This window comes from Notamacropus eugenii, chromosome 2 (genome assembly GCF_028372415.1).
Source record: "Notamacropus eugenii isolate mMacEug1 chromosome 2, mMacEug1.pri_v2, whole genome shotgun sequence".
Lineage (NCBI taxonomy): Eukaryota > Metazoa > Chordata > Mammalia > Diprotodontia > Macropodidae > Notamacropus > Notamacropus eugenii.
Genome location: NC_092873.1, coordinates 56,144,023 through 56,166,768, shown reverse-complemented (window position 1 = coordinate 56,166,768; position 22,746 = coordinate 56,144,023). Strand labels below are relative to the sequence as shown.

Here is a 22,746-nt window from a genome sequence, read left to right as displayed (position 1 = left end):
AGGGCACATGTCCTGTTTGAGAATAAAATGGTAGGCACTAAATGCTATTTGTTAAATGAATGAAAAGATGGAAGGGAGGGAGGAAGGAAGGAAGAAAGGAAGAAAGAAAGAAAGGAAGGAAGGAAGGTCTGAGCTGAGGTGCCAGCAACTTCAGAGGTCCACTCACATAACCCCTCCCTTCAGACACACACACACACACACACACACACACACACACACACACACACACACACACACACACACACACACACTGCACTTTGCATTCTGCCTTTCACTTTGTTATGGGTAGTTTCATAAGTGACCACACACTACAGAAAGGACAAATTATCTTTAAAGTTGGTTTGTTCTTTGTTTTTTTAAATGCCATAAAACAAATTACTTCCTGTCTGTGAAAATGTTGAGAAATCTTGAACAATTGTTTAGTATGACAGTTGTGAAACCAAAGACCAGACTTTCCCTTTGCACTTTTTTTTTTTTACAATCATTTAAAGGTTTTGGGGAAGGATGTTTTTGTCTCATAATTTTATGCAAGTTTCAGGAAAGATATAAAGTCTGTGTAACTGACCTTAGGTCAATATTGGCTGAAGGATTATTGGAACGTCCTTTTCTCCAACGACGTGGGGGTGCTGAGAAGAATTCCTGCTCAGTATAAAGTTTACTCTTTCCTCTGTGTCATAACCAAAGTTCAAGGTCCAGGTACATCACTAGACACCACCTGGCATACCATGGCCTTTTAACTGAAACTCCCAGATAGATACTGGGCACCTGATGGGGAATTCCAGCCAGGTCACTCCTTCAGCTTCTGTGAAAGGGGGAAAGAATGCCTGTGGGTAAACATTACCCCATTTTCTCCTAAGTAGATCCCAGATGAGGAGAGAAGGTTTCATTTCTTATTCAGATTGAGGATGAAAATGTCTTCCTTACAGAGACTGGTGGGTGCCAGGCTCTGGAGCCTTCAAACTGTCCAGAATGTGCCATCTGTAAGCATGGCTTCCCACCTCCTGGGCAGAATGCAGGCGAAACCTCACACACAGTACAGAGAGGAACTCTTAGCTCAAATTCACGATCAAAAAGTCTATTATGTGTTTCCTTAGCATTGTGTTGTTCTGAGTCTGCTTGGATCAGATTAAACCGACCAGGTCCCTTCTCTTTCAGAATTCGAAACTGCAAACAGTATAGGGCAGCTCCCTACATGCACAGAACAGACACATTGACTTTGAAAACATCGTTAAGCCTCAGGGTCAATCAGTAAACACTTATTAAGCGCCTACTCTGTAAGATAGATGAAAGCATTATGACACTGAGTAAACTTTGCTGCAAATGTTTTTTGTTTTGTTTTGCCTTTTTTGGGGGGAGGGGGGGGTGGAAAGCCCAGAATGAGTTTGGGGAGACAGAAGGAAGCCTTCCTGCAAGCTGGCAGGCAGCCCCCTGGGGCTGATTCTGTTCATCCAGCAATTTCCTGGTTTCATTCACTGATGAACATTTGTACGTGTGCCTTCAGAAATCATGTTTTATGAAGTTGAGCACTGATTTAAATTCCTATCCATCTGCCCTCCAAATCTCCTTTTCTGGTTGACTTTGTAAGACAGATGCAGTAGAAACCACATTCGGTACAATATATATCTGCCTGGCCTAGACATCTTGGGTCTCTCTCATACCTTTGAAAGACTCTTGCCCGCCCCGCCCCCTCCCATCCCATTCCCCCCAGGCATACGGCCCCAACCTTCCCCATCAGTGTGGAGTTCTTCCCCTAATACAAAGTCACTTGGTATTAATTTTTTTCCCTTTATGTCTTGGTCTCCATTGATGAAATTTAAACTTTGGTGGTGGAGGGGTGGAGGTCTTTTTACCCTCAGTGTCTTGGGCACATAGTAGGTGCTTAATGTTTGTTGATTGATTGTTATTTTGTAGATGTTCAGTAAATATTTGTTTAATGAGCAGGTCAGACCAAAGTAAGGAGCTTGAGGACTGGGGGGTTTTTTGTTTTTGTTTTTGTTTTCCTTTCTTTGTAACCTCAGCATTTAGCGTAGTGCCTGACAAATAGTAGTTGCTTAATAAATGCTTGTTCCTTTGACTTGTCATTCATATGCTATATCCTTTCTTGGTGGTTGTGGGAAGCCTTTCCTATAAACCCTTTTGTTGTCGATCTCAGTGGCCTTTGACTCTTGGTGACATACACCCTGTGGGATTTTCTTGGCAAAGATACTGGAGTGGTTTGCTATTTCCTTCCCCACTGTGAACTCTAAGGAGTAGTTGTTCCCCCTGGCTTTTAGTGAGTAACCCATCCCTCAGTCCACAAGCATTGGTTAAATACTTATTCTGTGCCATTTGTGGACCAGTAATGTCACAGAGTGATGTCTGATGTCTTGACTTGCAAAGTCATTATCATCTTCCAGTGTCATTGAAGTCTGATGGCAGGCCAAAAGTCAAGATGACTGGAGATGGTCCTGGAGGCAGTGTTTGCCCCTGGCATCTTCAAGGCCTCACCAAGGTCTAAGCGCTGCACAGCGCCTTCTTCAGCTGGCTTCATGGCCACTGGAACAAATTGTTCTCACCTGCCCTTTCTGCTAGGGAAGTCTTCACTTAGTTGGGGTAAATATCCCCTTAACTCGTGGACAGGTCTGAGGTCTGTCTTTTACCTCCGACCTGGTTTAGCCCATCTGCCCACATGGTTTACCAAGGTGTGACACATGTGGCACATGCTACACAGCCTCTTAAGCCACAGGTAATAGTGGGATGAAGGGGTGGACACCGGAGATATTGGTCCTCCCTGCACACCCCATGCACCCCTCTTCTGTGCTAGGCACTGTGTAAAGCCTTGGGGATACAAAGAAAAAGTGGAAACATGATCTTCTCTCAGAGGGCTTACATCCTAAGGGGGGAAGAGGGGAGACACATGCAGGCTTGTAGATATTCACAAAGTGGATAGAAGAGACCCAAGAAATATGAGGTGGGAGAGCCGGTGGGTGGAGCAGGAACAGGAAAGCACCCTCCTGCTTGAACTGAGTCTAGAAGGAAGCCAGGAATTCCACGAGGTCCAGTGAGGAGCACTGGGGGTGTCCAGCCTGGGGGACAGCCAGGCAGAGCTGGAGGTGGAGGGTGCTGGAGCGCTCAAAGGAAGCAACCAGAAGATGGACCCAGGGCCAGAATGGGAAGGGTACTCAGTGCCAAGCAGTGAGTGTCTCATTCTAAATGGAGTAGGGAGGCCCTTCTCTGGACCACTGTCCTCCCCCCAGAGGTTGGCACCAGATCAAGCTCCTTTCCCTTAACTTCATGGCCTTAGAGTTGGGAGGAGCCTCTGAAGTCACCTAGTCCAACTCCAGAATCCCCCTATCAGTCCAAAAACCTTCCAGAAGAGTAAGCTCCAACTCCTGAAGCCCACTGTTAGCACATCTTTTCTTATATCACTGTGAAATCTGCCTTCTAGTGATTTCCACCCACGGGTGCTAGTTCTGCCTTTTGGAACCAAGCAGAATGAGCCTTCCAATGTTTGAATGATCTTCCTGCCCTCCCCCCAAGTCTTCTCTAGACTCCTTCATTTCCTCCTCTTGTGATATACCTTGGAGTCCCCTCCCCCATTCACTCTGCCCTCCCTTGATCACAGACACTTGTGCTCTGAGGTGGTGGTGGTGGTGGTGGTGGTTGTCCTTAGTCTTCAAAGAGGACCAAAATGATATCACCATTGTCAAGTGAAATTTCAGTGTGTCCGACTGTGGCTGATCAGACTAATACGAGTTCTACCACAGGTTGGGCACAGATAGTCTGTGTGAATATTTGGGGTGGATATCTCAAATTTGTGCATCCTGCGTTTACTTTGTGCTGTCTCAATTCTGCTTTGCTCAAAAAGCACAGCACCTTTTCTTATGTGAGCACGCCATGCTGAGCAGTCCTGTGCCAGTGTCCCATGTTGCACAGTCAAATCCAAAGTTCTTGAGAGAGACTTTGAGAGTGTCCTTGTATGGTTTCTTCTGGCTACCAGTGATCGCCTGCCCCATGCAAGTTCTCCATAAAATAGTCTTTTTGGCAAGCGTACATTTTGCATTTGAACAACGCAGCCAGCCCATAGGAGTTGCACACCCTGAAGCCTAGTTGGAATAACTGCTCCGAGGTGGAGCCCAGAAGACAAATTTGTATGAGCAAAGCAGAGAGGAACAGGGTGCTTGCCTCTCATCTCCTGAACAGGCAGCCTAAGATTTCTTGGACTTCTGTGGTATTCAGTCTTGGTGATCTATTTAAACTCCTTTCCCCACTTACTAAAATAGAGATGTTCACTTGAGTGATGACAGATGTTTATTTTGCTGTTTCAATGAGAATTCAATGGAAACTCATCTGTAATGAATAAAACCTTTTTTAAAATCTCCCATACTCCTTAGCATAATAAGCATTTATGATCCCGTGAGATTTAATTTGAATTTCAATATTAGTAAATCAACTCATAGACTGAAGGAAGAAACCAAGTTTAAGCTTAAGGATTTCACTTTGGAGGAAACTGTTGTCAGGGCAGCCTCAGTTTGGGGCCCCTGTTCAGCTCTAGGGAGTTTCCTTTACAAACTTTTAATCAGTTTCCTAAACTGTATTTATCTGAGTACAGCCCTTCAATTCAAAGAAAATGACCAGTCTTCCTTTGGCATTGTGTAAACTGCATCTTAAAGACATACGTGTCAGCTGAGATATTCTGGCTCTCCAAATTCACTCATTTTAACAAACATTTATTAGGCACCTCTTGTGTGCTCCTTCTATGTATACCTTTTGAGTTGCTGGAGGCACAGATGGAAAGAAAAAAAGCAGCCTCATCCCTCAAGGTATTTATTTTGTAGGGGAAACAACAGCTAAGTCAAAAGATACTCAAATTAAACACAGTACTTTGGGGGGTGGGGAAGGAGTAGTTTGCAGCTTAGCTTCAGAGAGCTCAGGAGAGACCTCATGTAACATGGAGCCAAGACCTAAAGGAAGCTGGGCATTCTCTGTTCTCTTTCCAATGTTTTCTATGGAGATTGTATTAAGGAAAGTAGAAAGACTGAAGGGTGTGTGTGTGTGTGTGTGTGTGTGTGTGTGTGTGTGTGTGTGTGTGTGTGTGTGTGTGTGCGTGCACGCTGTATGTGTGTCACACAAATGTGCCAAGAACGGAAAAAGGCGAAGAAATGCTCTATCAGTCTGTGATAGCCCCAAAGAGTCAGTGCGGTACAATGAGAACAATGGGTTTGGAATCAGAGGTGTTGGATTCAAATCCTACCACTGACTACCCATGTGACCTTGGGAAAGTCTTCTCACTTAGCAAGTCTACTTCTCAGCTTCTCCATGTGTAAAAGGAGAGGGTTGGGTCAAATAGTTTCCAAGTCTATGATCCTGGCTTATTTCATACGTCCATTCCATTGCCCAGTATTGTTTGTGTGGCCACAGTGTCTCTCTCTCTCTCTCTCTCTCTCTCTCTCTCTCTCTCTACTATACTTCACTTCTCTTCCATGAAATAGCTCCCCTCCAGTCTGTCGTCCCTCTTAAGACTTTATTCTTCTCCATGCACTTACTCAGGTGCTCCTTAAACATAATGCAGCCTCTCCCATCTCTGTGTCTTAGCACTGGCTCCTCCCCGTGCCTGGAATGCTCTGATTCCTTGTTTCTACTTCTAGGATTCTTGGTTTCCTTTAAGACTCAGCTTCCAAGCTTCCAGTTCTCCCAGTTGCTACTGCCTTCCCTTCTAAGGTTGCCATCTATCTGCTCTCTATCCCATAGAATGTAAGCCCCCTTGAAGGCAGGCTTTGTTCTTTTTTTTTCTTAAGGGACTTGCCCAGGGTCATAATAGCTAGTAAGTGTCAAGTGTCAGAGGCCATGTTTGAATTCAGGTCCTCCTGACTCCAGGGCAGGTGCTCTATCCATTGCACCATCTAGCTGTCCCTAGACTCTTTTTCATTTGTTTTTATATCCCCAGTGCCTAGTACCCTTAGCCTAATACATAGGAAGTGCTTAATAAACACTTGTTAATTGGCTTTTTAACATGTAAAGTTAGATTAAAATGGAAATTAAAATGTTAAATTCCCAGCACAAACTTTGTAGGATATTGAAGCAGGAAGGAACTTTAGAAGAGCATCTGGTTAGAAGGTCACAGGGCTAGTTGTCCTGTCAGGCCCCTCATTTTGTTGGGGAGGAACTGAGACCCAGGAGAAAGAAACCTTTCCCAACCATGGCTTTATAGTGGCAGAGCCAGGACTAGCCTGATCCCAGCCCAGCTTCTTCCCATCTGCTATGTGGTCTTTCAATTAACAGGCTGTGAAGACCCTGTTAAGCTTAGCCTCTTGTTGGGCCACTTCCTCAGAACTGCTCCCCGTTCCTTGGCCCAGGCATGGGGGAACATTCATTAGCATTAGAATCAGGGGATCTTGACTTCCTACCAGCATGACCTTAAACAAATGACTTAACCTCTCTGTGTCTTGGGCAGTTTGAAAATGTAAAATCTTTGAGTCCGAGGAAGCCAGAGACAGAAGACAAAGAGCTAGCCTTGGAGTCAGGAAGCCCAGAGTGCAAATCCTGCCTCAAGGCTGTCATAGCTATGTGGCCTGTGTGGTTGTTGAACTTCTCCATGCCCCAGGTTCTCCCACACTGAAAGTGGCTGAGCAGGGGTTGATCTGTGGAGGTATAAAGAGTTTCCTCCTTCCCAGGTGTCAAATACTAAGGCCCGCCTGAGCCCAACCAGATTTAAAAGTAGCTGGGAAATAGTCAACAAAATAAGTAAAAATATAATAGAACATAGATAACACTAATGTGTGGTTTTCTTATGCTGCCTTTTTAGTGGTCCAATTTCTATTTGATTTTGAGACCTTTGCTGTAAGGCAGTGAAATCACAAGCGTGAATCAAAAGTAGCCCCCTTGAGGAGAGAGAGAGAGAGAGAGAGAGAGAGAGAGAGAGAGAGAGAGAGAGAGAGAGAGAGAGAGAAAGAGAGAGAGAGAAGCCCCATCCATAATTAACTTCCATTCCCCCTTTTCGTTGCCCTCCTACTCCACTTTACCGTGGCCATCCTACTTTTCCCAAGAATGGCACTTTTTATCCTCAGAAAATCCCCCAAGGAAGTTGGGATTTGTCCATTTGGGCCCCTGAAACTAAGAGCATTTTGCCCAGCCTCAGCCTCATTCTTAGCAAATCAAGAAGTAATTACTGGCAGATTTTTGTTCCATCCATGTCCTAAATCAATGAATGGCTGGGGAAGTCTTCCTTCTCTTGACCTATAGCAAGAGAGAGGGAAAAAAAGACTTTAGAAAGTGTTACAGTTCTGCCCCGTCACCCAAAAAAGGAAGTCATTGTCTCTGACACTTAGTTCACTCCAGCATCTATGAAAGGCGCTTCCTTTTTATTGGGGAAGCTGCTTCTGTGGTCCAGGGAAGAGGAGAGGAGGACCTGATGGTGGCTGTGGGAGGAGGAGGAAGGGAATCCAATGCAAGGGCAGATGCTCTAATAGAATGAATAGGACTCGGCGAGTGGTCAGACTTGGGGAGCAGGGGAGAGAGAGGTCAGAGGGGATGCTGAAATCGCACTATCAATGATATGGTTCTATTAACAGAAGGAGGGACGATGGGAGAGCAGCTGATCTGGGAGGAAAGACAGGAAGTCTGGTTTAGAGCACATCAAGATTGAATGTAAAAGGACCACTCCATGCCTGTGTGTCCAGTTCTGTACCTAGGATAACATGTCTTCTTTACAAATTTTAACTACAGGCAGTTCCTAACTCGTAGAGGTGTTGTGCACTTTATGAGGGGGGGAAAAGGCAGTCAAAGAATATACAGGATCACTGCTTAGGATAAAAGGAAGGAATGGATGGATGAAAGGAAAGCATTTACTTAGTATTGGCTCTGTTCTAAGCACCAGGAATGAAGATTTCAAAGTGGGATGGTCCCTGCCTCATGAAGTTTATAGCCTGATGGGGGCTTATCATCTGTAGGAGAGTGAGGAGGTAAAGGGAGATACAGGGCCACTTTTTTTCAGAAGCAGTATGAGTATTGATCTGATTACTGGCCAGAGCAAGAGGTGAAATGAGGGAATGGGGGAAAGGGTGGAGGGAAGGATTATACATGTAGCACTGAGGGTAATGGCTGGAGGGGATGGAAGCATGGCTTAGTCTGGAGCTGGCCATAATGAGCTATAATAATGCTAGCCAGCATTTCTGTAGTAATTTAATAATACTAGCTAGCATTTTTATGGTGCTTTATGGTTTGATTTACATTTTACCTCAGTTGTTCCTCACAACAACCCTGAAGTAGGTGTTATTACCCCATTTTGCAGACTATGAACCTGAGGCACAGAGAGGTTAAATATCTTGCCCAGAGATCCATAAATAATAAAGGTTGAGACAGGATTCAAATGCAAGTCTTCAGGAAACTAAGCTCAACACTCTTCATCCTAACAAACTGGTCAAGACAGCCCAGCCCCAGGCTGGGAGTTTTGAAGTTACCTACTCTATGGATCATAGACCTCTCTGGAGGTCTAACCAGGTCAGAGGGTATTGTTCTCTAAGCCGGCAGAAGCAAACATCAGCAGGGCAGATATCAGTATGGCCCAGAGGGCTCGTTAGATGGGATGTGGAGGGACCATGAGGAACAGTAACCAATGGAAGGTGATAGTGCCAGGCTCTGGTGAGGATTCTTTTCTCTGCCAAGGACAAGAATCTTTGGGCTAGAAAGAGACTAGAACCCACATGGCCCAAAGGGAGTTGGTCCCCAAGATAAAGAGGGAGATGGTAAGAAAGCATCTCTGTGCCCTGCTGAGTTCATGTCTTCAGGCCCAAGTGTCTCCATTCTCAGGTATCAAAAGAAGTGGTGGCTGTGGTTATTAAGACCCTGTCAGTGATCTCTGAAAGATGATGAAGAACGGGAGATGGGAAGTATGCAGAGTCCTAGCATGGAATATTAAAGAGAGGGTGAGCCACCTCTAGAAAAGGAGGAGGGGATCCCAAAGACCTGGATTGACTTCATCACAAACAGACTGTGACCAACCAACCCACAGAATTCCTAGACTGGGAGACAAAAGGAATACCATAGATAGAGTTTGCCTAGATTCTTAGCAAAATCCTTGACAAAACTCTTGCGGGAAAGCTGGAGAGAGATCTCCACTAGAGAATCATCCACTTAAGTGACTTAGTTACTAGTTGGGTGGTGATTCAAAAAAACCTTTTTGGCAGGAAAGAAGATCAGACTGAATTAAAGCCCAAAGATGATAATGTAGTAGTAATAGTAGTAGCTGGTTGTCTGGTTGGTTGGTTACCAGTAGAAGTAGGAGGAAGAAAAAGAATGGTGGTGGTGGGAGGAGGAGGAGGAGGAGTAATATAGCTAAGTCCTAATAATTACTCCTGGGAAATGCTTGTATTTCCCAGATTCTCACTGCATATTTCCAGTAGAATAAAATAATATTTTACATAATTATAAGTTCAAATAATGTGAACTTGAATATTTGCAATTATGTCAGAAGAAGGCAGGATCCGTTATTCTCACTAACCAGGACCTGGCTGTTATAGTTATCTATATTAATCTTTAAGGTTTTCAGAACACTTTATAAATATCTCATTTGATCCTCACAACAATTCTGAGAGGCAGGTGCTGTTATTATCTTCATTTTACAGATGAGGAAACTGAGGCAGATGGCAGTTAAGTGACTTGCTCAGAGTAATAAGTACCTGAAGCCCCTGAGTTTAAAAAAAATTAATTTTACAAGTATAAAATGGAGGCATGATTTTGTTTGAAATAATAATAGTAATTATCAAAATAATGTAGCTAGGTTTACAGCATTTTGTTTGAAAAGATCAGGGAAGCTTTGGTGTGCTGTGAGGGCACAAAAATAAAGTAATGGCTCCATTTAGACTCTGAACATCCATTTTCAAGGCTCAGTATCCACAAGGAAGAAGGTGGCACTGCCCTCTGCCCTCCTCAGAGCATATGTGGGGCTCTGGCTTCAGCTCCAGGAAAGATCCTGACAAATTGGCGAGCTTCTAACTCAAAGGTCCTTAACGTGGGGTCTGCAACCCTGAAGAGGGTCATGATTAGATCAGCCAAGTCATTCATTAGACATTTATTAAGCCCCTGCTGTGTGCCAGACACTATACTGAGGCTGGGGATACAGTAAGAGGTAAAATATCATCCCTGCCTTGTAGGAACTCACAATCTAATGGGGGAGGTCATGTGCCAAATAAACATATACCAAGCAAGAAATGATGACTAGAGGGAATGTGCTGGAATTAGGAGGGGTTGGAGAAGGCTTCCTGTAAGAGGGGAGATTTTTGTTGGGACCTAAAGGAAGCCAGGAAGGTCAGTAGTCCTAGTCCAATGGAGCAAGGAGAGCTCCCCAGGCATGGGATGCCCGGAGGTAAGAGATGCAGGGTCTGGTTGATGGAACAACCAGGAGGCCTCTGTTACTGGATCCAAGAGAACACCTTGGGAAGTGAGGTGTAAGAAGCCTGGGAAGTGGGAGGGATTCCAATCTGATTTTAGGGAGTCTGTGAACTTAGATGGGAAAAAAATTACACCTTTATTTTCTCTACCCTCCAAGTAAACTTTAGCCTTTCCTTCAGTTATGAATTTTAAACACAACAACATTATATAACATAAAGCAGCATCATCACAGTGGAAAGAGCACTGTGCCAGGAATCCTTGTCATCGGGTTTGCCACTTTGGGATCATGGAGAAATCATTCCTTCTCAGGATCTCCCTTTCTTTCTAAGATGAGAGGGTGACAGAAAATTGGTAATCATGATGCACTGAAGGGTCTGAGAGAAGACATTTGCTCTGTTAGCGGAGTTGTGAATTTTTCCAGTAATCCTGAGATCCCACTGCTGCTTGCATCCCCCAAGGAGGTCAGTGACAGAGAGTCTATCCACAGGATAAACAGCTCCAAACTGGGGTGAGACTTCTGGGACACCCTGTGTATGAAAACATTCAACACTGTACTTTTGTGGTTGATTGGGGAAATGGCTGAACAGGTGGTGGTGTAGAGTAGGATGTTGTTTTGTGGTAAGAAGGGATGACTATGAGGAATTCAGAGAAGGCTGGAAGCCTGTATGAGCTGATGCCGAAGGGAGGAAGTGAGCAGAACCCAATGAGAACAGTAATGCAAAGGAAGCAAAAGTGACCCCGGAGTAAGTGTTAAAGCCTAGAGAGGGGGAAGGAAAGAAGCATTCGGAGTGCTCCTGCTGTTTCCCAGGCTCTGCGGAGCAGCTCGTAATTATTCCATCTTTCCATCTTCAAATCAAAACAACCCTAGGAGGGAGGGACTGAGTGAAGTGGTGAAGTGATTCACCTAGGGCCACAGAGTTGGAGGGGTAAAGGTTGGATTTTATCTCTGGTCCTGTGTTCTAACCACTGCACAAATGCACTAGTGCCCCCATTGATTAAAAAAATAAAAACCCCACACCTTCCATCTCACCTCAAGGGACAAGCGGGACAGACTGTTCGGTTGTTTATAAGGAGGGATTGATTCTGTAGGTGCGGGATTAGGGGGAGTGAAACACACTCAGAAACAGCCAAGTGGAAAAACAACCTTTTTTTGAGACTGAGTGTGTAACCCAGGTGGTGGTCTAGTGAGAAGAGCTGATCAAACTCCTCCTTCCTTCCTCCCTCCCTCCCTCCTTTCCTTTCCTTTCCTTCCTTCCTTCCTTCCTTCCTTCCTTCCTTCCTTCCTTCCTTCCTTCCTTCCTTCCTTCCTTCCTTCCCTCCTTCTTTCCTTCCTCTCTCTTCTTCCTCCTCCTCCTCCTCTCCAACATGCTGTAGATAAGAATGAGAACAACCTTTTGCCTAGAAGAGGTAAATGGAATCACAACATTTATTCAAATTGGCTTAAACATAGCTGAAAGGACTTTGGCACTCCTTTGAAGACGTGTTCAGCCTCAGTCAGGCACTGTACGAAACACTTTTTATAAACATTATCTCATTTAATCCTTACAGCATCTCTGAGAGGGAGAAACTTATATCTTCCATTTTACAGATGAGAAGACTAAGGCTAAGAGACTTGCCTGGAGTCATGCAGCTAGTAAGAGAGGCTGAATTTGAATTCAGGTTCTCACGCGATCCACCATATCACCTAGCTGCAGGGCGCATAGTAGGTGCTTAATAAATATTTACTGATTGATCACCAGCCCACCCCCAACCTAACCCCATTTGTGTCCTCCCTCTCAAATTCAAATTTCATCTCTGGATCTCCAGTACTTAGCATTAATAAAAACTGGTTTAAAATGTGTTTGTAATTACTTTTCTGTATTTCCTGTATTATGTAGTTGAGTTCCCTCAGTACACTGTGTTCCTTGAGGGCAGCTCCTTCCTTCTAGGCTTCCTTCCTTCCTTCCTTCCAGAATGAAAAATGTGTCTTCTTGGGAAGAATGCATGAATGAATGGCAGAGGGCTCGGGATTCAAACACAAAAGCCAAGAGAATCATTCCCTGCCCTCAAACTGCTTATCTTCTAGGAAGCACGCCTGATGTGTGTGGGGAAAGTTCTTGGGATGGTCCCTTGAGCCTTTTCCTGAAGCCATGAAAGTATGGATTTGGCTGTGGTCCTAATACCCCAAAGGGAAGATCTGGGGAGCAGAGGGTACAGGCCCAATGTGGAAAGGCACCTGCTGAGAAGATGATTGGAGAGATGGGATAAAATAAATCATGGCTAGGACCCTGCCAGGTGAGGCCCTCGACAATCAACAGGACAGAGAGACTGTAACACCCAGACATATCTGCCCCTGACTCCCTCTCTCCTCCCCACTCCACGCAGCTGAAGGACGATGGGCAGTAGCTGTGACCACAGAAGGTGTGTGGTAGCAGAGATGTCTGAGCAGGAAGAATCAGATTCATTCAGCCAACATTAACTACCTGCTACGTACAAGGTGATGGAAATGTCTAACCCTTCCAGTGTCTTTGCCACGAAAACCCCAAATGGGTCACGGAGAGTCAGACCCGACTAATCCACTAAACACTAACATGGACAAGGTACCAGGTGAGAAGCCATCCAGTATTGTGAATAGAGTACCAGCCTGAGAGTCAGGAAGTGCTGGCTTCAGGTCCTGTCCCTAACACATACTGTCTGTGGACAAACCAGTCCATCCGCAAGCCATCATGGCAGCCTAGTGGAAATGGATGGAGAAGACCCTGATTTGAGTCCTTCTGGAGGCACATACCCAGTGGAACACTGAACAAGCCACTGACCCTCTCAGTGCTCCAGGCAGACTGTAAAGATGGGGCAGTGAGGTGGAACCATAGTGCACAGAACACCACCTGAAGGCAAGAGGACCTGAGTTCAAATCCAGCCTCAGACAACTTCTAGCTGTGTGACCCTGGGCAAATCATTTGACCCCATTACCACCAAAAAAGAAAAAAAAGATTATAGGGCAGTGTGAATCTATGTTGTTGGAGGGAGTTTCCTGCCTGGGAGTTCCCCATGCCAATGAAATCTTTCGTCCAGGAGGGAAAAAATGTGTCAGGAATTGTTTCTAAGCCTTAGAGATACATGTAGTGACTGCCTTCCTTTACTGTGCCTGGGAGGAGATTCTGAGAGGTGTTCGATTCTTTCTTTGTTTCTAACAAAATTATTTTAAAGTGTCTTTAAAGTTGGCTCATATATGTTAGTTAATGCCCAAATACTTAATTTTTTGCTATTATTTTAAATATTTCTCTTTTAGTCAATCAATCTTCATTTTCAGAGTTCCGATTATACAGCAGATTCTACTAGGGGATTGGAGTTTATTATACCCACCTGGGGAATACACATGTTCACAGATAAATAACTGAGGACAGATACAAAATAAGTAATCATTATTTTGGAACTAGAAGGTTAGAGGACACACTGATAACGGAGAGACTGAATAAAGATCTCTTGAAGGACATGGTACTTGAGCCGAACCTGGAAGGGGAGTTAGGGATTTTAAGTCACAGGATAGTATATAGGCATGAGGTACAGCTTGAGCAAAGACCTAGAGATGGGAGGTGGATTGTCATTTGTGAAGAACAACAGACCAGTTTGGTTGGAATGTATGGTATGTAAAAGGCAAGGTGTGTGTGTGTGTGTGTGTGTGTGTGTGTGTGTGTGTGTGTGTGTGTGTGTGTGTGTGTGTGTGTGTAGTGATTCTGTACAGACTCTGGAGTCAGATTAGAGCTTTAAACATCACAGCTCCTTCCTAAAGGGACCTGCAGAATCTTCAACCTCAGGGACAGCCTGGATAGCTGTATTCAGGGTGGCTTCTACTGGAGAAAGGCTGGAGATAAGGAAATGTTACACTGGTTTTGGTGAGAGATGAGGGACTGACCAGAGATGTTAAAAGAAGGGTCTGGATGTAAGAGACCTGAGGAGGTAGACTTGATCAAACTTGGTGGTTGGGGGGCAGAGACCCATGGGTTGGAGGTGGCACCAAGGTTGTGAACCTAGATGATTGGAGGGATGGGGATGATGGCTAGAAGCACCGTGGTGCTCTTAACAGAAGGAGGAGAGCTGGGAGGGTGGGGGCATGGGGGAGGGAATGAAGCCTCCTTCAGACCCGATGAGATCTCACAGGCAGTGAGAACCATCCCCCAGGCAGCTGGCAATTCCAGAGAGGCCTTTCACTTTTTCCTGATTTCCATCAGCACCCTATGAGAATGCAGGCAACTCCTGTGGTTTTATCTTACAGCTGGCTAGCCTGTAAAATGAATTTATTGCTTCAGTTTTTTTTGTTGTTGACTTTGTCCTCTGTCAGCAAAGCTGTCTGGTTCTCAGAATCCTCGGTTCTTACTCCTTTTTTGCACTTTCCTTTTCGGGCCTCCTTTCTGAATCCATCTAATAGAACTGGCCAAAGTGCTCAGCTGGGGAGTAGCCTCCCTTCCCCTTGTGACTGGGCCAATCCAAGGTGGTAGAAATGTCAGTATTTCTCACAGTGACTTATCTGATCCACCAAGCCACATCCCTGCTGCCAAAGCTCCATGGGCTGCCTCTAACCTCTAATATAGTCCATCATTCCTCCGCTTGGGCAGTCAGGCCCCCACCTCCCTTTCCAGGCTAATGCCTGACTCTCCCTTATTTACTTGCCTGTGGCCTCATCTATTAGACTGGAAGTTCCCTGAGGGCAGGGACTTTGTCTTTGTCTCCCTCCGCCTGACCCACAGTAAACACTAAGCTTGTTAACTGACCAAGCAACTGACTGACTTCTCCCACTCTGGCACCCAAACTGGCCAGCTCTCTGACCTTCATATAGACACACAATTGTGTTTTCCCCATCCAAGATCTTTCTTTGCCTGGGCCTCATGATTTGTCACCTGCATCTCAGAATCTGGAGCTCAGTTTTCTGACCACTTTGGCATCATCCTTATCAGCCAGTAAGCTTGTATGCCAGATGTTTGGTAAAGATGGGCAGCCTGGATCCAATCTTTCTCCCCTACCCTGGAAGCCTAAATTCTGTAGTGGCATAAGCTCACAGAGCTGAAAAAGGAAGCCCTCTCATTTATTCCTTGAATTAGAGATCTTGTCACTAGAATATGGGGTGTGGGGAGACCTACAACATTTTTCTGATCTTTTTCAGTTATGATTCACAAAATGGGGCTACCAAGGTGGAGGCATGAACATCATTCAGCTCGTCATCAGCAAGCATTTATTCAGCACTTGCTATGTGTTGGGCACAGACTCTGGATACAAAGAAAGGTTAAAAGGGGGTGGAGTGGAATGAGGTGGGGGAAGTGAGCTCCCTGGAGGTCTGGGGATCCCCCTTCTCTCTCCACCGTTTATTCCCAGGCTGCTCCTCCGAAACTCAAACCTGCTCCCAAGGATTATGCAATTTACAAGTTTCTCTAATATTCTCTTCCCATGTAAAGCTCTTTAAACACATGGAGCCTGACCTTTGAGAAGTCCCTGATAAGCCGATATCAGAGGAGTTAACTTGGACAAACCCGCCCCCGCCCACCTAGCTAAACTGGGGAGTAGTTCCCAAGGCCAGAGTCATTGTGTATCAGCAGGAACCCGATCCAGAAACTGCCGGGAAGGCACAAAGTTTAGTCTGTGAGGAAAGAGGCGTCTGTTGTTCTGTTGCGTTTGGGGCCGGTGGGCCAGACTCTGCCTTGCTGTGCAGTAAGTAGCCATTAAAATAATAGTTATAATAGCTTGAGGTTTTGCTCAGAAGTGAGTGGGGATGGCCCGGTTCGCCCCGGGGGAAGGGCCGTCAGCTGGTGAGATGCCGAAGAAAGTTCCAAACTGTCATGTGCGGAGGGAGGACAAAGGCAAGAGTGAATAGAATGGCAGTTTTCCAGTAAATGCTTCCCTCCTGAAACAGGTGGTGCTGTCATGAAATTCCTTGTCAGGATTTCACTTTCAGGGGAAGGCCAAGAAACAGACAGAAGTCGGGCGCCATCTGACTGATTGCTAGTGGCCAGGCGCTCGTCCTCCCTCATTGGGCTTTTCAACTGTTTCTGTTCACGTGGCAGATGTAGACAGTCTCCCATGGGGATTTCTCCTTTTCAAAAGGAGAAAACAAATGGAAAAAGGCAGGAGCAAGACCTCTAGGTGTTAGATCCGATTTTGTTTTAGTTTTAGCTTTTTAAATGACTGATTTAAAGGTCTTCACCTCATTAATGAGCACCAAACCCTAGTGGTTTTGCCTACTTCCCAAATTCTCCTTTCCGGCAGGTGCAGGTTTTGGAACCTGAGTATCACAGCTCTCGCTTCTGTTGTCCCTCCATATTATTTCATAAGCACTTTTCTGCGTGCTGATATGGTCTTTTGGCCTTTTTCACAGCCTCATCTTATTCCATGGGGTGATTATTATACACTGGCTGACTTTGCCACTCGCTCCGTTCCCTGGGGCAGCATTTGAAGTTTGTGTTTTGGTAGGCATCAACGAAAGGTGCTACTCTGTGGATCTTTGTGGAAATCCCTGGGGTGGTGGGTTTGGGTTTTTTTTTTGGGGGGGGGGGTAATTCTTGCAGTATATAAGGATGTGTGTGTATATATGTACATATGTATGTATATGTGTCTGTGTGTATGTATATAAGATAAATGGAATTACCAAGTCAAAGTGTATGCCTGCTGTTGGACCTTGGATGGCCAGATTTCTCTTTAAAAAGGGTTAGTTTTGCCCCAGGAGACAGGGTTTCCACACAGGGAACTTTTCCTTTCCTGAAAGCATAGGCACAGACTAAGAATACTTGATTACATCTCTCTCTTTTCTCTAGTGATCTCCCCTCTTTCCACAGTTGGGATACATAGATTTTTCTATTTTCCTCTAGTTCTTTTAAAAATAGATCCTTTTTCATATTTCTTTGCCACATTTGGAATTGGGTGCAGTTGCTTGGCTTGAAGCGTGGCCCAGATTCTCCTCCACATTGACCTCCATTTGTCCCACCAAAATCCGTTGAATTCTTTTCCCATTCGTTGGGACGGCTCAGCTCCATCTGTGAGTTGCTGAGCAGGTGCTGCCAATTGGTGCTGCTAGCAGGAGCTCTGGGCCTGAGGCGCTCCCTCCCAATGGGAAGGGAATCAAGGGTTAGGCAAAAAAGGAAATGATTGTATTACTTCTAATTTATAAGAGAAGAGGGAGCATGGTGCCATGGAGAAGAACTGAATATGCACTCAGCATGTCTGTAAACTGTGTTCAAATCCCAACCCAGCCCCTTAGCAGCCATAGGAGAATGGCCAATCACGTCATGCTCTGGTCTCCCTTGTTTTTATGGAATAACACAATTACATTTATGTGGTGCTTAATATGTGCCTCGTCTCATGCAAAGCATTTGACAATTATTATCTCACTTGATTTTCAAAACCACCCTGCAAAGTTGTTGCTATTATCCCCATTTTATAGAGGAGGATACTGAGGCAAAACAGAAGCTAAATGACTTGCCCACAGATCACACACCTAGGTTGTTTTTTAATTCAGATCTTCCTAATTGTAGGTCCAGGCCTCTCCCTGCTGTGTAAAATGAGGGAGCTTAATTAGATGAATTTTAAGACCCAGTCCTATTATAAATCTACAAACTTATATTCATTTCTCCAACAGACATACTCCTCCTTGGCCATTAGACCCTATTAGAACAGAGGCTCTTTGTGGGCAGGGACTATGGGTTTTTATCTCCAGCATTTGACACAGTGGAAGGGTACTCTTCATTGATTCATAAGTTATTATAATAGTTTGTACCCATTTCTGGAATGTCCTAGTTCAGTGATCCAAAAGTTTGTATACAGTACCATATAGTTTTGATAATTGCCACTTTTTAACAGATGTTTAAATCTTACACAGGAAATCCACCATCATTCCTTTCCTCAGAAAGGCAATACAAGATCTCATTGGCTGTTCTCACCTTCCGTCCTTCTTCCACATGTATTTCACTGTGCTGTCACTGAGTTTAAAAACAGCAGCAACAGCGTAGGCTTTGTGATAGCTACTGCCTTGCATTCATGTATTGATTCAGGGGGATAGCCAACTTTTTAAGATTCACTCTTTTTAGCCAAGAATAAAGTGTCTCCAGTTCTCGTGATTTCCTTTATTTTGCTGTTAAGGTTTTAATTTTTTCTCGGAAGAACTTACCTCCATCCTAAGTCTTCCTCTAAGGCACAAGGAGGCTATGAACTGAGATATGACTCTCCTACATCTCATCTGCCCTTGTAGGAACCTCCACATTCTCCCCTCTCCTCTTCTTCCAATCATTCACTTACCCATCCTCACTATCCAGCCCCTGATGTCATCATTCCACCCAAATTACCCTCCTCAAATTTACCAATCATCTCTTAATTACCAAACCCAATGGCGTTTTGCCAGTCCTCCACCCTTGACGCTCATTACCAGTTTGACTTCGGGATGAGAAATCATGTCTCAGAGACCATTTTACCAAAGGATTTGGGAGTCACGACCTGCATCAGAAAGAGGCATCATGGTTTAGTGGGAAGAGCTCTGAATTTAGAAAGTCAGAAGACCTGGGTTCGAATATTTACTCTGCCCCTCACTACTAACAAATGTATGGATCCTTGAAGTACTACAAGGAAAAGTAATAATCCAGCATTTAGCTATGCTCTGCCAAATGGTATTTTTCCCCTGATGTGTTTTCTGTCTCCAGTATATTTTTGTGGAAAGATACTGGAGTGGTTTGCCATTTTCTTCTCCAGCTCATTTTACAGGTGAGGAAACTGAGGCAAACAGGGTAAAGTGACTTGTCCAAGGTCTCACAGCTAGTAAGTGTCTGATGCCAGATTTAAACTCAGGAAGATGAGTCTTCCTGACTCCAAGCCCAGTGCTCTATCCACTGTGCCACCTTGTTGCCAATACCTATCACCTAAGAGACACTTAATATTTGTTGATTGATTAGTTAATTGATTCATTCCAGTTTAAAATTTGGGACATTTTCCTATCCCTTTCATCCTATCTCTATTTTTTTCCTTGTCTCCTTGGTGAGCCTTTGAGAAAGGACAGGGAGGGTTTTACAGATGATTCTCTAGCCTCAGTGGGTGAGAGGTGTACAGAACCCGAGCTTTTGCTTCATCTATTTTTTGTTGATTACAAAAGACTCAAAGCAGCAAACAGATAGGAAGGCAAGATCATACGAGAGATTCCTTAAGTCGGATGCTGCCACAGAGATAACTTTGTTCACTCACCCCTGATCATCCATTCACATCAAACCAAGCATGAACTCAGAGAGACTCTACATTTGCCAAAGGTCTTCATCGTTGTTTAGAATCAAAGCAACATTTGTCCCGAATGACAACTTGCTTAACCTTTCATCCTTTTCAGTATTTGGAAACAGTTCATATAAATACTAATTTTATACAGAAGCCTTGTCATGTGCTTCTGTACAAAGTGGCAAGCCACATTGCGTAGGAGAAAGAGTGTTGAACTCTGGGGTTCCAGCCCTGTCTTTGACACTGTTTGAGACTGATTCCCCTCCTTGTTGGTTCCCTGGTGTGACCTCTGAGGCCCCTGTGCCTGATACACCATCATCGACCCTCTGCTCAAAACCCTCCATGAAGAGAAAGGTGACTGTCCGATGTGGCTCCTTCTCCAGGAAGCCTTTCTTAGTTCCCCAGCCTCTCGCTGCTCGGGCCCTCCCTTCTCCTTTCACTTTGTAAATATTATGGATGTCTTTACGCTTATGTTTATCACCACCACTTCTCCCCACTCCCACCCCTCCTTACTAGGTAAGTTCTGTGAGGGCAGGGTCTGTTTGGACTTTGTCTTTATATCCCCATCACCTCGAACCCATGCTTCGAACCTAACAAGCCTTTCATAATTTAATAGACGAACGAATGGAAAAGTATCTGTTAATTAAACACTTATCAGGGCCAGGCCCTGTACTGATCTCTAGTTCCTAAGCCCAGTTCTTCCACACATGAGACAGACATGAAGATCCTACAAGTCTTGCTTTTGAATCTCACCCTTCTTTTTATAGGGGAGTTTAATCTCTTTTATAGTTCATGTTGCTCTGAATTATACTCTCTTTGATTGTTTTTATTGGGTTTTTTTTTTCTGCTTTTGTTTCATTTCTGGTTTCTCCTGTAGACTTTATTTCCTTCACACCAAATGGAAAACCTTATATGTACTACCAAGTTTTTCTTTAATTTTTTAAAAATAGGCATCCTTTGAGTGTTTTTTATTACATCATTGTGAGCTCTTCTTCCTGCCCCCTTAAAACTGTCCCTTTTTAACAAAGATACGGAGTTCAGCAAAACAGATCCATGCCGTGACTACATCCAGTGGTGTACTTATCATGTGGCACCTTTAGCCCTGGGCCTCTCTGATAGAAAGAGGCAGGTTCCATCTGCCTGGCAATTGGCATTCGCAGCAATTCGAGGTCCAAGCACTCCCTGCGGTCTTCCCTTTGACTTTGTTGTTTTACCGTTTAACCTCAAAGCATTTTAAAGCACAAGTGCTTTTCTGCCATGAGGAAGGGACAGTCATCAATGTGCGGAGCTCTCGATCAGGGTGAAGGAGCCACCCCCAGTGCAGATGGAAGTGGGGGCTTTGAGAGGTTCCCCTGGCCACCTCAGGCACGCAGCCTTAGGTGCTTGAACCCAGACCTTCTTAACTTCAAGGCCTGACCTCCACCCCCTGGGTCACATGGGATTGTTGTTCATTAACGAAAATAAACCTTGAACTACCTTCTCGGGGTCATGGGGAGTCCAGCTATGGCCTCAAGCTCCCTCCCCAAGGGCTTTTCCTGTTTCAGCAACCTGAAACCCCTGATGCAAGTCTGTGTCTTGCTGTTCTCCCAAGACTATCTCATTTACTTTGAGGTTTGATTTTTAACCGGACCCTGGTTAAATTGTTGCCTCTTTGATCGGCTCTTGGAGCTCCAACTGAGAGACTTTGTTGACACATAGTTTCAAGTCCTTTTTTTCCAGAGGTGGGAGGAGATAACGGACAGTGACTTCATCCATGTGGGGAGCCTGCATGTGAGAGAGATGAGCACCCCATCCACAGGTGGGGGAGCCTTTGCAGCCCCTAAGGGATACTTCCCTTTGAGATGCACAGCTCCTTGTGCTGATAGACACAGGGAATTTGGGATGATCCAGAGAGAAGGAGGGTAGATCAATTCTCATGGAGGCAAGGAGGGGGCCCTATCCGCTACACCCCTCCCCCCAGGTATCTAAAAGTGAGCTCTGCTGTTCTTGCCCTTGGACTTAGAGAAACTGGACCAGACCCTAACAGAGCAGTGCTGTCTGCTAAACAACTGGTGCTGGTCATGGAATAAAGCCAGGGGAAGCATAGGGAGAGAAAACTCTCTCCCCAACGTTGGCTCACTCACTCAACTAGGCTTTGGTGATAACTGCTAATTGCTGGGCTTGAGAGCTGCCATCTTCCTTAGCCCCAGAGTCTGGGGTTTACCCTGCAAAATACAGGTAAATTGGCCAGCGTCACACCGTCAGTGCATTTCAGAGACAGGGCTTGAACCCAGGACTTCCTGGTACATAGTCACAGTACTTGTTTCTGGGTTCCAAAGTGGGCCCTCTTCCAGAGCTGGACACTGATGGGCTCTGGTAATTCTTGCCCCTCACTTCAGGTCTTCAGAAGCACTCTCATTTCATCAACAAAATAGCCTGAGTCCCCACCTGGACTCCTTCAGCCACTCCTAAAGAGGACTGGAGGCGCATGGGCAGCCCATTTCAGAGGATACCCTAGACACCTCTCTCCCCAAATGTGAGGAGCAGAATCAGATTTTCCCTGGACCTTGTCCTGTTTGCCACTACTGCTAATGTAACGTAATGACCAAGTCCTTATTATTTATTAATGAGAGCTGTCCGCTGGCGTTGGAGTCTCAGCTTCTGTGAATACATTCTCCAATGGATTTGCTTGAATCCTTGGGGGCTACTATACTTGGTAACAGCCTAGCATTTGGGATGGATACTTGTGTGTTCTTTAAAGACGTTGCTTTTTAAATTTTTCTTCTTGGCCTGTGCTGTTGTTTCTGATTGCCAGTTGTCTGTTGCGCTTTTGGGAAGTGTTTCTAGATGGTGGATTATTCTGAGACCATTTCTCTTGGTCATATTCCTAGAAGATCAGTCTGAGACTTGGAATGAGAGGGCATTATTCCAGAGAGAAGGGACATTGCATAATTGCTGAAGTGGAAGAAATCTCTTTGGGTTTTGATGTTGGAACTTGAATGTGTCAAGGTTTCAGCATATTTGTAATCTCATCCATATGGATCACAAGGGCTGGTCCTTGGATAACAAATCCAGCCCATGGACTAAACCACTGGAGGGACTAAACCATAGGTGCATTAACCATCTTGTGTTTGCTCTCAGCTAACTTAGACTTCATGGTCTCATTCATGGTCACTTCCTCAGTGT

General features: G+C 44.9%; 1 protein-coding gene and 1 pseudogene across 5 annotated transcripts in view; both read left to right on the top strand.

Annotated features, from left to right (window-relative positions):
• Window positions 1–22,746, top strand: part of MAP3K13 (mitogen-activated protein kinase kinase kinase 13) — a 182,883-nt gene that overhangs the window by 24,843 nt on the left and 135,294 nt on the right. Inside the window, exon 1 of one of the 5 annotated variants that reach the window (XR_011973973.1) lies at window positions 14,481–16,047. The exons of 3 other annotated variants lie outside the window; for them this stretch is intronic. The gene's annotated coding sequence lies outside the window, so the exon portion shown is untranslated. Of the gene's footprint in view, window positions 1–14,480; window positions 16,048–22,746 lie in introns of those variants that run through there. One more of the 5 variants, XM_072640413.1, reaches the window with a different exon arrangement.
• Window positions 16,894–22,746, top strand: part of LOC140525228 (serine/threonine/tyrosine-interacting protein pseudogene) — a 28,204-nt pseudogene continuing 22,351 nt past the window's right edge.